This window comes from Panthera tigris, chromosome D4 (assembly GCF_018350195.1).
Source record: "Panthera tigris isolate Pti1 chromosome D4, P.tigris_Pti1_mat1.1, whole genome shotgun sequence".
Lineage (NCBI taxonomy): Eukaryota > Metazoa > Chordata > Mammalia > Carnivora > Felidae > Panthera > Panthera tigris.
Genome location: NC_056672.1, coordinates 33364209 through 33368261, shown reverse-complemented (window position 1 = coordinate 33368261; position 4053 = coordinate 33364209).

The window sequence follows — 4053 nt, the reverse complement described above, 5'->3', positions numbered from 1 at the left end:
TTCTCTTTATGGGTTGATGCTTTAATTTTTTTCCAATATTGCCACATTGGAACTAAAGTTCAGGGAGATAAAAAGATCTGAATATCAATTTTCAATCTATTTGGCTGAAATTATAGATGAAAATTCTCAGAACTTCAAGAAATATATAACCCATGCTGTTTAAATATTTCCAAAAGGTACATTTTCCAAATTAGCCAACCAATAAAAAAATCTTTAAAGATTTTTGTTAAAATTCATATTCCTGGGTTTCACCTCAGATTCACTGAATTGAAATTCTCAGGGGAAATGTCAGGGAGTTTGTGTTGTTAACAAATGCACAAAAGGATGACTCTCATCACTCTGTGAATGATCATTTCAAGATATGTGAAACGAAGAATATTTTCATAAATAACTCAACGTTAGCATTGCCCTTATACTAAGCATAAAAAAAATACTTGCATACACGCAGTCATACCAGCAAGCTGAAATTGCATATAAAGAATAATGAATTATTACCAAATTATGAACCTTCAAAAATTTGCTAAAACATTTCAGGGTTAGACAGGTATTTTTTTTCACCATAAGTCACAACATTAACCTTTTAAAGAAGAAAATCTGGCTATCTCAGTAAATGCTGAAAAGCATCAAATAATAATTAACATACATTTCAGAATCAAACCACATCCTTCTAGGAATGAAAAGAAAGGTCTTTGGCCAGTTTAAGTTCTGTCTATCAGAAACTAATAAATGTCTTACTTAGTGAGCTAATATTAGAACCATTTCAATAAAAGGCAAGAAAAAGGCAAGGATGTCACTATCATCTCTCCTATTGGATATAATCCTGCAAGTGTTCCTCAATGCAATAAGAAAAAATAATAGTTAAAAATATTGCAAAGAAAGCAACTAGCCTGTGATTTTTATATTTAGAAAATCCAAGAGGATCATCTGAAAAATAATGAGTATTTAAGTCTGCATATAAAATTAACATTTAAAAATTCAATAGAATTCTAGTATCTAACTAGAAAATAGACAATAGATTAAAGAACAAATAAGAAGTCAGAAATAGAATATGATCAAGCTAACATTTCAAATCAGTACAGAAATGGTAGAATATTCATAAAGTTATTTGGCAAATGTATTCTTTTAATTTAGGAAAACCATATCCAACAAAACAGAAAAAATGTGCTAAGTATATGACCAAGAAATTGTTGATAAAAGATATATAAGCAACTAATAAGCATACTTAAAAATTATGTTACTAAGCATATTTAAAACGCATATTTAAAAATTAAATTTTCTGCATTGGGAAACACAAATTAAAATAGCAAACAAATTTTGTGTCATTCAGATGAGCAAAAAAATTTTTTTAACTGAAACTATCCTGGGGGTAGCTGGGTGGGTCAGTTGTTTGAGCATCCCCCTTTGGCTCAGGTCATGATCTTGCAGTTCCTGACTTCAAGCCTCATCAGATTCTCTGTCTCCCTCTCTCTGCCCCTTCCCCACTTGTGCTCTCCCAAAAATAAATAAAATATTTATTTTTTTATTTAATATAAAATATTAAAAACAAAAAAGAAAGAAACTATCCTGTGTTGGTGAGAATGGTGTGAACAATAATCTCACAATATTTTTGTGGTAGCACAGAATTTTAAAATCCATTTGGAGGAATTTGGGACCATCTTCCAAAAGTTAAAATACATGAAAACATTTACCCAGGTGCTTTATATCTAAGAATATCTCAGATGGAAACACTCTCATATAAGCACAGGTATCTATATCCCAAAATATCAATTGAATAATTATCTTTAATGACAAAAATATGTTGAAAATAGCCTAAATGTTAATCAGAAAGGAAACTTGGAATTGTTATGCACACCCTGTGAAATACTAGGCAATTACTTACAAAAATTATGTGTTTAGTATGGAAAAATCTCCAAGATATCCTAAGTAAGAAAAGCAATTCACAATATGAAATGGTACCATTTATGTGAAATTTAAACCAGAACTAAAAATCTATATATGAAATGATTAGCAGAGGTTACTTTTAGTAAATGAGGGAAAGAGGTATTTACCTCTGCATTCTTCATGTTTCTCAACAAGATAAATTACCCTTTATATCACTGCAGAAATTGCTTAACTAGAAAAGCAGTCTTAGTTTCCTCTATTCATTAGACGCTGTTATGAGAGTTTTCTCTTAAAATATATGTGTCTATAGTTGTTTATCTTTATCTAAATGAGAATGTGGCACTTCCTACTGACTTAACAGAATAGGAGGAAAATTGCCTTTCACTTCATTTCTTCACAGGTAAACCAACTTGACCCTGTTTTCTATACTCTCTGTCCTTATTCATATTCTTATGTCCTGAGAAATCCCTACCCCAGTTTTCTCTCTTGACCAATTAAAGCTTTTATCAAGCAAAGATAATTATCTTTTACATCCATGTGACCTGTGTGCTGTTTCTCTGAAGGTTTCCAGACAAACTATTGTAAAGGAGACTTTATAATGGGGAAGAGGCAGGGGGCATCAGACCTCCCCAAAGAGGAAGGCTTCTGAGGCCTTGCTTTTGGTGTCAGCTTTGAAAAACTGTATCTTCCTTACTTCTTATAACTTAGTTATAAATTTAGGTGCATGTTCATTAGTCTTTCCTTTTCTTTTTCTTTTTTTTTCTTCTTATCACTTTAGCTATTATATCTGGAACCCAAACAACATCATAAACCAGATCTGGGTACTGCCTGTGACAAAACATAAAGGAGTTGCAAGGAGCCAAACAAGGGAGTAGAATTGTGTTACAAGCGTTTGGATATAGGTAAAAAATACATCAGATAGGTATTCACACTTTAAATAACATGCTGTTTCCTACTGTAAGCCCTTCATAGCAGATCAATACCGTTTATACCACTCACTCGCAGCAAGCAGTAAATGCCTTTCACCTCACCTGTTTCTAACCATTTAACATTGTTAAAAAGATGGCTAGAAACATCAGTTGGGGTGATTTTTCCTTAACTGAAAATGGGCCAATTAGTCTTGGCATTCACTGTAGGAAAAAAAGGACTTAGAGAATGAAAGGGAAAGAGGAAATCACAGGATGAATGTAAATGCATTAGTTTTGTAAGTTCATGAAAGTTAAGTTCAACTTCAGGTTTCAAAAAAACATGCTGGAGAAGAGAAAACCATCTGCTTTTGTACTGTATTGCTAACTTGTTTGATACATATGCACTATGGATTACCTAACATATCGATTATGCTAGAAGTATATCAAGTTAAACAATAACTCTGAACCCAGCCCTTGGACATTTGTCATGTCAAATCTCCTTGGCAGCAGTGGAAATTGGTGATCAATGCCATTTTAAAAGGAACAGATATTCATTATTAATAAACATGGCAAGGCTGAAATGAGGTAATTAAGTAGAAATAAATTAAGTTCTCCGCTACTCCAAGGGAAAAACCTGCCAGGATTGATTGCTGCATTCCATTCATTTAATTAATGTTTTAGTGCAATTCAGAAATACTGGAAAGATTGAGGAGAGGCACATGCTATATAAAGTTCCAAAAAGGGAACAAGAATATTTTAGGATTAAAAAAAAATTGCTTCTTTCTCAGGCCTCAAATTGCCTACATTAATTGGTTAATTCTGGTAATATGATGTTTGTTTGAGTGGATTTTATTCACTGGGGCCCCAAATCCATTTCTGCTGTGTAATTTGGCTAAAGGAAGAAATAAAACTAACTTTTGGCCTGGGTGAATTATGACTAAATTGATGCTTCCTTTACCTTATGAATGTGTTCAGTTTTCCTGAGGCCCAAAGGGAAACATGCTGAACAGTCACTTGGCAACTTGCATCAGTACTGGCTACTTCTAATTTACCACTGCACTGCAGTGGAGAAGTTGTAAGCTACATATCCTGGAATCCCCATCCCCTTATTGTTACAGGTTCCAGTGGGCCAATAAGAAGTACTTACATTAAGAGTTGGAAGGTGTTAGAAAAGGAGAAGCCAGTATTCTGTAGGCAGATTTCTGGGGTTAAGGCAGATTTCCATCTAATCCTTGAAAGCTACCCAATACTCTTGTAGACTACA